The sequence below is a fragment of the Lonchura striata genome, chromosome 1 (genome assembly GCF_046129695.1).
Source record: "Lonchura striata isolate bLonStr1 chromosome 1, bLonStr1.mat, whole genome shotgun sequence".
Taxonomy (NCBI): Eukaryota; Metazoa; Chordata; class Aves; order Passeriformes; family Estrildidae; genus Lonchura; species Lonchura striata.
This window is the reverse complement of record NC_134603.1, coordinates 20,788,068-20,800,483: the sequence shown is the minus strand read 5'-3', so window position 1 is coordinate 20,800,483 and position 12,416 is coordinate 20,788,068.

Sequence of the window (12,416 nt, the reverse complement as noted above, 5' to 3'; positions counted from 1 at the left end):
ACATGGCAATAAGGAGAGGCAAAGGATGCAAGCTTGAATGTGGGAAATGCTCGTTGGAGGCTGTGGTGGGTTGACCTTAGCTGATGGCCAGTTACCCACCAGCTGCTCTCTCACTACTCCTACTTGATGGGACAGGGGAGAAAACAGGGTGCTAAAGCTCCTGAGTTGAGATAAAGAGGTAGAGATTGCTTACCAGTTACTGTCACAGACAAAACAGGCTAGGCTTGGGTAAGATGGGAGAGTTGGAGTTGCAGAAGTTTATTGCCAGTTCAAGAAGATTTGGTTTGTGAGAAGCAGATAGAAAGTGAAATACCTTATCCCATTTTTTTTTCCTGAGGCTCAGCTTAACTCCTTCACTTTTAACCTCTGTCCTTCTGTCCAGCAGCTTAGAGGGATGAAGAATAGAGGTTATGATCATATGTTCATAATAATTCCTCTCTGCTTTAGCTTCTCCCCAACATGTTTCCCCTGCTCCAGCTTGGCTTCTTCCACAGGTTGTCATCCATCAGAGTAAGTCTAGTCTAGCATCGATCCTCTGTGTGTCACATTTCCTTCAGGGCTTGTCCCCCTGGTCTGATTTGGGTCCTCCAGAGGCTGCAGTGTGGAAAGTGCTCTGGTACAGACCTCTGATTAGGCTGCAGGACAATTCCTGCTCCGCTGTGGTCCCCTCTGTGGGCTATAGGGAAATAAATAACCTGCAGTGCATTTCCTTTCAGTGATGTATCTGGTCTGACATTACCTGTGGCTGAGTAGACTCAAAATTGCTGTTTAAAATAAGGGAAAATTGCACAGTATTAAATATTAGTAACCAGCCTGGGATAACTGATGTCTGTATATTGTTGGGCCTTTCTAGTGATGAAGAGAGATACTTTGGATACAGGAGCTGAGAGTCAGATTAGTTAGTCAGATTTTATTTATAGGGAAAAGCTAGAACTAAACCCAAATAATTTTACAATTTATTGTATTTCTGTTCTTCAAAGATTTCTGGCAACTGAAACAAAGTTAAAACTGTGTAGAAATGGAAATTTTTAATTTTGTTTCCAAGAAGCATGGCAAGTCATTAGGTCAGAGAGTAATTTGTGGAAGAAATGAAAAACATAGTATACTCTGTAATGTGAGGAGTATGTGAGTGTTATTTTTCTTATAATTAAGTAACAACAGATGATTTATGTCTTAATAGGCAAAGTAGACATAACTGGATTGTTGCAATTTACATGTCTGTAATCAAAGTCTGAGTAGGGGAGATAGCTGCTGCGCAGCTGAAGTATCTAAAATAGCAGTACACTAGTCTTTTAGTAAAATTAACATAGATCTTGAAATGCTGATGAATGCCATTTGAAAGCTCAGAAATAACACTTAATAATGAAACTGTGACAAAGCAATGATCACCAGGACCACCAGGACTGGGAAGAAGAATGAGCAGAGAACTGGGGAGAGGCAGTAGGAATGTGGTAGCCAGGAGCTTGTAGGAGGGGCAGTTAAGCTGACTTATTAACTCCTTATTGAATAGGAAGGGATGTGGGGGAGCAGCACAGTAGCTGAGGTCAGAGCAGGAGAGGATTTCAGTGAACTCTAAGGAAAATGAAACATGACAAATTTGTTGTTGGAAGAAAACAAGCATCACTCTGTCTTGAAGAAGGGCAAGAAGATCTGGAAGAAGATCTGGGGAGCTGCTGACCCAGATCTACTGATGAGGTCTGGGCAGCTTGACCTCGATCTCTGGGAAGGATGAAGGAGCAAACTATGTCAAAGACAGGAAGGTGATTAAGGGTAGTCAGCCTGGATTTGTGCCTTACTGACCTGATGGACTTCTGCAATGAGATGATTGGATCAGTGGATGAGAGCAGAGCAGTAGATGTGTATCTTGGCCCTTGATGCTGTCTCCTGTAGCATCATGGCAATCTGATGGAGTACACTGGAGTAGGTTAAATGCATGGTGAGGTGTACTGAAAAGTAGGTGAATTTGTGGGGCCAAAGGTTTGTAATCAGTGACACAAAATCCATGCAGAAGCCACTAGCTACTTCTGGTAAATCCCAGGGTTCAATACTGGGGCCAGTATTTTTATACATTTTTATTAGTGACCTGGATGATGGGTCAGTGCACCTTCATCAGGCTTGCTGGTGACACAAAACTGGGAGGCTCATATGCCAAATGGTCCATGTTCAGAGGCACTCAATATACTGCAGAACATTGGAACTTTATGAAGTTCAGCAGCGGGAAATGTCAAGTCCCACATCTGGAAAGAATACCAGATTGCCACATACCAGTACACACTGGTAGCCAACTGGCTGGGAAGCATTTTTGCAGCAAAAAGACCCAGGGCTCCATTTGGAAAAGCTGAGCATGAGGCAGCAATGTGCACTTGCAGTGGAGAAGGCCAAAGCACACCTGAGGAAGAGCACTGCCAATGGGTTGAGGAGGGTGGTTAGTCCCTTCACCTCAGCACTAAGGAGATGCACCACAGCTTGGCAGTGAAGACCATCATCTAGTCCTCCCTCCTCATGCAAGGTCAGGAAGAACAGATTGCTCAGTACTGTGTCCAGTAAAAGGCTGAAAATCTTCAAGACTGGATACTCCACAACCCTCTCAGTGCAATCTTCCTTGGTGTTCAAACATCCAGGTAGTAAAACTGTTCTGTTTAGACAGGATAAGATGTGTCTCTGGGCACCACTGAGAAGTCAGGCTCACTCTTTACACCCTCCCATCAGTATGCATAAACATTGATAGGGTGCTCTTGAGACTAATTATTTTCTTGAGCAGAGGGTTCTGGAGTCCTCTGCAGTGTTCAAGCACTTGTTTTCGGGGGCTATTTTTGTTGTAAGGAATATAGCTCTTGGATATAGCAATGCACAGTGACCAGCTGATGTGGGATCTTTTGTTTTGGTTTCTTTTTAATATATAAGAGTCTGAAATGCTTAGCATTTAAACCTCTATATTAATTCAGTTTTCATAAAGATGTTGATGATTTTGAAACCTTTCTGAAAGATAGATGTATCTATGATCTGCTGAACTATTAGCTATAGTTCAGGCAGTGACTGGTTTCTGAGAAGTATAAAGTAACTTCTTCCCAGATATCTTTATACTTTAATTGTGGTTTTCTAGCAGAATTCCCACTGCAGAAGGGATGTTTGAATTGTGCTCCATCACTTATGTCAACAATTGCAATGTTTGTCTTGCGCCCAACCAGGACTGGATTCTTAGAGTGAAAGACTCTAATATTTGCCAGCAGCTTAGTATTTGTTTCCAGGCAGATAATAGTTTAGATATAGTTTATCTTATACTGACTTAAATATCTTTTAAGAGCACAATTGGTGAGATGAGTCAGAAGCAAAGGTGTCACGCTTCACTTCATGGGGATAGGATCCCTGCCTGGGATTGGTTCATGTTGCTTCAGTATAAATGAATGAACTCTGTCACTCACTATTGTGGTATTAATGGCAAGAATCATGAATAGACTAAATCATGAATGTTTCCTCTTGCAGACGTCTGGGGTTTGTGCTTCATGTTTTGTAGGCTCTGGGGAAATACGAGTGCAATATTTGTATTCCTGCAGCTTCACTGAGTAGAATGTGGTTTTCATGAGGTTCTAGGAAGTCTGTAAGTAGGTTGTTGCAATGCTGTATTTCCCTGAGACACTGGGTGAGATGGTGGTTGGTGGGACCTGGGGAACTGTGGCTGTGTGGACGCTTTTGGACAGTGACAGAGCCAATGAGAAAATTACAGAGGAAACTACATTAGGCAAAAGGAGATGGTGGAGAGCCAGTTTTGAACAGATGACAACATTGTCATGCTAAAAAGTTACAAAGAGCACTGTGTGTGCACACCATCGTAGGACTGATCGCTTGGTTTTGGCCTCACTATCACTTTTCTGAAAATGTAATAAGTTTAGCTTTTGTCCTGTATGCTCACCAAGGATCTCTCCTGTCTAACTCTGTCCAGGTGTGTGCTGTCACGTGTCCTTGACGAATTGTTTTGGTTGCAACCTCTGCAGAAGTGAAATCTGTATTTTCCACCTCTAGAGAGCAACCTCGAGCTGCTCGCAAATAACTGCGGGGTAAAGCTCTCACGAAACCTTTGCTGAATTATTTGAGTTTGAACTGAAGTGTTTGGTCTTTGAATAGTCTTGTGGTCTCATAGTACCAAGGAAGCTTTTAATATTGTCCATAATTACTATGTTTTGCTTCCCCATGCTCCCTAAAGGTTTATGTGGTGCCAAGAAAATATCCAGCTTCTTGCTGAAGAGCCTGAAGCAATTAGCATGTCCCAATATTAAAGAGAATTCTGAGGGACTCAGAATTGCTGCTTAAAATGGTATATGTCTAATTTAAGGTACATTATGAGATTTCAATATTTTAAAAGTAGATTCTTTAACTACACATTTTACTAGTACTGTTTATTTTACCAAGTATTAAATGAAGGAATTTGAAGGATCACATGTATTTTCCATCAAAGAAAAAGTCCTCAGCTTCTGTACCATCTCCTTTTGCAATGTTCAGCCCTGTTCCACACCTGTGGCAACAGGGGAGATCCTGCAGCTGATGGCTGTAGAACTTTAATACAGGCCTTTAAATATTTTTTAAAATAGATTTGTGAGTTTTTTGATGTGTGAAAATATTCCTGTAGTTCCTGAGCTACTACGTTTTCTTTCCACAACAAACTTAAATTTTTAAATCGAATACTCAGAATGCAGGGCTTTGATAACTTCTAGTAGAGCCTGGCAGAAGTTTGCCTTTTCCTTTCAGAATCTTCAGGAGGAATTCCTGGTGTCTGAGGACATGTGGGAATCATGACACAGTTACTTTATCTTGCACGTATTTGTTTTGCCATTCTCTGCCTTGTGTGAGCAACAGCATCAGTCCAAAGCAGATCTGCCAGCTGGTCTAGCTGAACCCCACCTGTTTTCCCATGTCCTGGTTACCTCCTTTGGCTAAGAGGAAATAGAAAAACTGTTTTCAACCAAACTTCACCTGTAAACACGATGGAGAAAGCAGCTGTAAGAAGTGTCACTCTGGGTTACATGGGACAATCTCATTTGGTAAGGCCTTGCTTTCCCATAGCAGAGCAGCCATGAGCAGAGCCTCAGCCCTGCTAGCTTTCCATTCCTGCTCTGACACATCACCTTGGTTACATTACTCTGTTGCAGGTCATTGCATGTTCCTTACTTAAGAATCTCTCAATTCTCTGTCCTTCTGCAACCCCAACTTTCCCATTTCCCCTTTTTTCCCTACTTCTTTACACTCTTCTACTCTTCCCTTTTTTGTTCCTCTTGTATTTATAAACTGCTACAGTACCACAGGCTGCATTTTTGAATGTTTCCATGTTGCTAAGTGATATTTTTCCTCTCTTCTCAACAGCCTAGTTTTCTTAGAAGTGTTTAGTACCTTCAGTTCCCACTTAGTTTCCCTAAATTTAGATGGTTTTTTCTCTTTATCTCCCATAGCTAAACAACAGCTTACCTTGCCACATTCACCCTTGTGAAAGCTTGTAGTCATTACTAAAACTGTTTTCTTGGTCAGTACTGTTTCAGAATTGGTTATATTTCACAATGTATTTGTTGACTGTGTTGTGTGTTGTTACAAGAGATTTGCAACCTGCTCATAAGGGCTTATCCAACCTGGACCAGGCTCTGGAGTGTGTGATTTGAAGCCCATCATGCTGCAGCCATCATCAATGCCCCAAAGTATTGTGAAGCAAAGGATAGGTTGATTATTTGGCCAATCTGCTCATTATGCTCCACTGATTAAGGGTCTGGAAATACAAAATTACATATGGATTTTCAGCTACTAATGGTACAGCAAGTAATCAAGATGAAAATACACTGTTTTCACCAGCTACTGGAGTCGAACTATCCATAAAATTCCGATTAACCCTTGTGAAACTGTGGATCAATTACCTATGTCAGTGCTCTTTCAACTTAATTCAAAGTTAAATAGCTGTCAGAAAAAAACCCAAACAAGCACCATGAGCTTAGATGAGTGCAATAGGAAATACACATCATATGCAGGCAGAGAGAGTTCATCCCCAGGTGACAGGCCTGTATTGCTTCTGGGACTGTGTGGGAGAGGTGTTGGTGCCACTATGGCACCACAGAGGCTTTGTTAGCCTGTCACTGAAACACTGGGCATTCAGATGGCTTAGAAGTGCTCAGCACCTTTAGAGATACTGTAAGGACGAATTTAAATGTACTTTTTCAGACCATGATGCACAGATTACTGTGCACAGAGAGGAATGTCTGCCATGCAGAGCCCCAGCCTGTAGGAATTCCTTACTGTCATTTGCTGTAAACTAATAAGTATTTTTGGTTCTTTCTTTCCCCAGCAGATAATTTTCCACTTAAAATAGTGAACAGTGGGATGCTGTTACTCTGCTACTGCTGTTACCTGCACAGAGCCTGGTGTGAAGTGGCAGGGTCTGCCTTAACATGCCACTATAGCACGTGCTGAGTGTATTTCCCCATCTGACAAGGATTAGTTCTGACACCATTGCTGTGCTGGTGGATCCTGGCTCTGCACCAGTGAAGCTATTGTGTCAGCAGAGTGTTATAAGGGTCTCTGTCTGCACTTGCAGAGAAACTGTAAAACAGCAGATTTTAATTCCTGATGGCAACAAAATCTGAAATGAATAATGATTAACAATTTTGTGCTAAATAGTAAATCAATTATATTTTTAACTGGGGTACATAACTTTGAAGAATAAAGCTTCTATCAATTTTACTTCATCAGAATAAAATAGAAATAGCAAGTTTCTTCCCGAATACCAAACTGGTGTAATAAGAATTCTTCACTTAAACTGTCCAAAATGGTTAGTTTCTAAAAATGTGTGACACACCTGTAGTGGCTAAATTTTCATAAGAATTTAGAAAATGCTTGTGAGTACATATCTATGAGCAACTTTGTTACCAGCTAGAGGTGCTTTTAATCCAGTTTTCCTCTGGTTTCCACCTGGGATTGTCACCTTGTGGAAATGCTGTGGTTTAGAAAAACTTCTTTGCCCAGCTTTGGCAGAGAGAGCTTTGGCTGACGCTTTTGCAAAGGACTTTTTCCTCCTCTAAAGATTTGAGGTGGTCCAGTGGCACTGTAGATGAATGAAGATGGATGAAAGAACTAAATTGTGGAATTGTGTCTCTGAGAGGGCAGCACTAAAGCCGTCTTGAAACACCAACACACTCAAGGGATTGGGTGTATTTTTTGTAGATGCTAAGTAGGTATTTGCTGTCACATGTTCAACACTGTGACTGCTGTGACAGTCATTAGTACTACAAATAATGGTTTCAAACCTAATACTCAGTGTTTTTGAGTGGGACCAAACTCAGTAGAAAATTGATAATTAAACTATTTAGGAAGAATTGTCCCAGCTGATACCAGAATGGATTATGGTACCTGCATCTTAATATTTTTCTAAAAATTACTGTGGTTAGTGCTGTAAATCAAATAATTTTAGTATATTTTCTAGTGGAAAATATATTAATACAATGATTAGGTAAAAATAACTTTACATTCTTTAAAAAAACCCCACTTCCAATTCTTAAAAATCAGGTTTGAATTTTTAAAATATTGCAGTTGGCTTTATTAAAAGGTATTGCTTAAGACAGATAAGCGTTCTCTTTTATTTCTGTGAAAAAAAGCTGTTGTAATAAAAAAGTACATTTTTTTATTCAAACACTTCAAACTTCAGAGCTTCAAAACTTGGAACTAAAATGAGCAGGTTATATACCATCCCCATTTCAGTTAATGATCTCGTGCCACTTGTTTCTGTCAGACTTGGATTGCACTCAATACTAAATCAAACCTATAATTTTCCTTTTGTTCTGCTTTGCTGGAGGACAGTTCAGGGTCCTAATTCTGGCCTTTGCATCTCTCATTGGCTCTCATGCAGCTGACCCCAAGAAGTGTAATAGTCAAACAAGAATAATAATACAAAATCCATTTTTTAAAAAATAACTATGTGGATACATTGTTCCTCTTGAATTATTTCCTAATTAAAATGAAAAAAAAAAGGTAAAAATAAAACTAACCAAAAATTAAACCCAGAAAAACTCTCTCCAAAAAATCCCCGAAACACACAAAGAACAACCGAAAAAACCAAAAGCAACATACCCACAAGTGGTCCTCCTCAACAATGAAATTCAAGTTTCAGAAGATAGTTGTGAATTTCACAACCACCTCTGGAAGTGAATCAGCTGCTATACAGAACCCTTTTTTTGATATAATTATGAACACCTTGTCTTATCTTAAGCAAATATTGGCCAAGGACAATATCTCAAAGCGATGCATTTTGAAGTAGCCAACCTTTTTGCATGGCATGGCAAGAAAACCAGGATGTGAGCATTTCCTGCAAAAGAATGGGAGGAGCAGGGTTAGCAAACAGAAGGCAGCTTCACCAAAGTGTGAAATTCATCTCTAAACAGCAAAAGTGGTGCTGTGTGCCTGTAAGCTGGCTGGCTCAGCTCTCACCCTAGACAGCCTGAGCAGCAGTTTGTTAGTGCTGTGGGAGCAGGGGTGGCCAGTGCCATGGCAGACTCCACAAGGCAGCTGAGATCTGCAGGTAGAATCACAAAATTGTTCAGGTTAGAAAAGGCCTTTGAGATCATCAAAGATAGGATGATAGGTAAGACATGGGGCCAGTGGGAGGCCCATTTCCATCTGGATCCTACCTGTATCACTAAATGCTTTGCATGTCTGCCTGAATCCCCTCTGGCTGAGCAGCTGAACTCTGTTCTTAGATCCCCATGGACTGTGGTGGGCCATAGATAGGGTTACATGTCTTCATCTAACTGAATCCCAAGGGCTTCATTTCCACACTGTGACATCTCCAACCTCCTCAAGCTGCAGTTCTTACCTGGAGCTCTCTGCAAATCACTGTTTTGCTAAGCTATTTAAATTTGTGGGGTTTTTCCCTATCTTTATGGTGAATCACACACAGAACATGAAACAAAGGTGCTGCCAAATGTGAACCCAACCAATCAGTGGGTGCACTGGGATTGTATGAGTGATCCAGCTGTGGTCAGACACAGCAGCTTCAGGCTCATGTCTTGGTCTCAACCATCAGGTGTACAAAGAGCAAACACTTGGTGCCCTCCCAGCTGCTGCTCTCTCCTCTGGAGCCAGCTGAGTCAGGCTGCTCTGCTTGCACAAGTGTAGCACAGTGCAGCCACAGCACACAGCAGGGGCAGAGTGAAGCTGAATGATGTCATGGGTAGAGCGAATGGACAAAGAGATGATACCCTCTAGTGGTGTTGTGATCGACAGAACTGCTCCTTCTGAAAAGAGCAGCTGGGTGAATCAAATATTCAGAGAATGTTCTCAGCCTGAGAGCCCATGCCTCCTCAAAAGCAGCTGGGATACTCCTCAAGATAGATCTTCCTGAGAGACCTCTTTGCTTTTATATATATCCTAGCTTTTATACTTATGTCCTAGTTGGTGTACTGGCACAGTATCCCATACAATGTGTGTATTTATTGTGCCAGCAAACAAGGGCTAGAATATTCCCTTTTTGCAGGTGAGGCAGAGAGCTAAACTTCCCAATTTCTGAGTATATTCAGGTTTGCAAATTAATGACACTTAAGGTTTGCACTTCAATGACACTTAAATGTTGTCACTCATGTTGGGACACAAACCATGCCAGAGCAGAGAACCATGAAATTCATAATTTAATAGAATTCCTCAAATAAATAGGAATGCATTTAGTTATTTACCATCATCACCAGGTGCTTCCACAAGGCTGAGGTAGTGGCTTACCACAGGAGAATAACTAACTTTTCTAAAAGAGGATTATCTTAATTTTCCTTTCCTGACTTGACAGACTTCCTGCTGCAGTTTGTTTGACTATAGAGTTAAAAAGTGTAACAATTTTAGACTGAGGCAAATTAATCTTTATTTTTTTTATTTTCATTTTTTGTTTAAGTCAAGCAGCCCTTGAGTTGTCACCATTTACAGACACCATTTACAGACTGTCACATCACAGCAAGCAGAGATAAGTGCCACCTTATGTTAATTCGCAGATGAATCAACTCTTTAAGATACAAATTAATGGAACTGATATTAAGTGAGCAACAAAAATCTTAGCTGAAGAGGAAAACCTCCACCATAGGAAAAGGGCTTGGTCATTCGATGGAGAGGCAGCCCTTGCCAGCATTCCTGCTCCATCTGTGAGACCTTCTGGCAAACTGAGCTCAACCAGGCAGGAGCAGCCTCTGGCCCTGCTCTGCTTCCAAGAGGAAAACGCAGCCGCGTTGTCGTCACTCAGAGAAGGAGTGGAAGGAAGAAATAAGTAATCTGCTGAGATGGGAATTGTAATGGAGATATATTTTGAAACGGATGTAAATCCTGTTTGGTGATGTGCTGGTGAGTCACCAGGGTGGGTGGAAGTGATTTTGCATAAGAGTATCATCTGCTTTCTGCAACAGCAAACACAGGCTCTGTGCAGCAGCCAGTGAGTCATATGCTGTGTACCGACCTAAATGGAGGAAACCTCAAAATATTTACAGTTGCATTTCACATCTCAGTGCTAAAAGGTATTGGGAGTGGGTACGGGTGGGGCACAGCTATTCTAGTTTCCCCTGGACTGATGACATCCAACCAGGAGTCAAAACTTTGGAGGAATCTTAGGAAGATGCTGCTTAGACTCCACAGTGTTTAAACAGAATAAAAAGGACAGACATGAACAGGAGGACAGGATCTTTCAGAATTAGCATTTATAAAGAGTGAGGCTGAATTCCGAATAATTGTACTGAGGTAAATTTTCAGTGGCACTTTCAAATAAGCTCAGCAGAAGCAGTGGAGCTCAAAGGAAGACACATGTAAAAAAGGTTGTGCTGAATCTTAGAAATATTCACAAGTACTTATTGAATGGAGATTATTTTTTCTCTTCTTTTGGAACATTTTATTTTTCAGATGACAAAATATGCTTTAACATTCAGAATGATTGCTTAATTGGGTACACTGATAACACAAATGTAATTAAGTCCCGCAGGTTTCCATCTCCTTTTTCCTGTCCTCTTGGCACTGTAGGAAACAGAAAAAAAGCCTAGGAAAAGAAGACAGCAAAATATTGTATTTGTCAGGTTTATAGTTGACTGAGTAGGCTCTGTATATATAGAACTAGAAATTCCTCAAATTACAGAGCTTTCCTAATGTAGAACACAGCTAATGGAGTGTCTGACTACTTCCTTTTTAATTGCATGTAGATTTTCCTGCACTGTTACATTAGGCTGATAGAGCATCCAGTCTATTTCAAAATAAATGAATTACCTGTAAACAATTAAAATGTGGCAGTACATGCTTAATTTTGTAATACCCACAGAGATAAAAATGCATTCAAAGGAAAAAGTCAAAGATATTTAATTAAGACTTGGGTATCAGGGCCATAAAATTTTAGGCTTGCTCTGCCAGGAACAACTGAAGTGCTAAACGTTTACCCAGTATGATACTTAGTTACATAAAATACTGGTTTCATAACTAGGTTTTATGATTTACTTTCTTAATTAGGAACAAAGTGTAGTCTTGGAACAGAGTACAAGGTAAACAGATTTTATGTGGAGGAGCTCTGCAGAGACTTGGGTAAATGAGAATAAATCCATCACTGCTCTGTGCTACAGCTCTGTTTGCAGTCTGAGTTTTCCAGGGACATTATGGTTAGTGCCCATGTCCTTCTGCAAGGCTGCAGTGACTGATTTGAGCCCTTTTAGGAACAAATTAAATGGCTCTTTCTGCTGGGGAGCACCACCCAGGTATTTTGAGCTTCTCTCTGCATTATCCTTTCTTACTTGCACTTAATATCCTTGCTGGATATTACACTTGACGTCCTTTATTCAGGTGCCTTAATCAATAGATATTTAAACACTCCCAAATGAGGCCTGGTGCACAGCTGAAAATTGTATTTTCCCAGAAAATAATTTTATTTCACTAGCTGCCAGTTTATTTGAACAAGCCTGAGACACCCAAAGGGACTGGAGGAAGACCTTAGACCTTACATATTAATTTTATGAGAAGTTTATTTTCATTATTTTAAACCTATTTTAGAGGTAAATATAAATTCCCTGAAATCCCCTTTTCTTATTCATCCCCTGCCCATCCTGTCCTTTTACTTCCTACTCTCATTATTTCAAGTAGCATATTTTGAAACCAGCATACGCAGAGCAGACATCACTGACAGCATGAGGAGGAAAAGCATCACTGCAGTGTGCACCAGGCAGCACAAAACCAGAGTGGCTAAAACACAGTCCACACTCCACTAATAGGATCTGTGGGAGACCACCCTTCTTTAGCAATTAATGAAGAGAGATCAGATTTTAATGCCTTAATCATCTCTCAGCGTGAGGGTAGCAGCATGACAAATTAAACTTGATCCAAAAAATTGCACTTTTAATCCCTCTCCTGCTAGGCTACACCACCTCAGGTGCTGAAGTAAAGGAAGA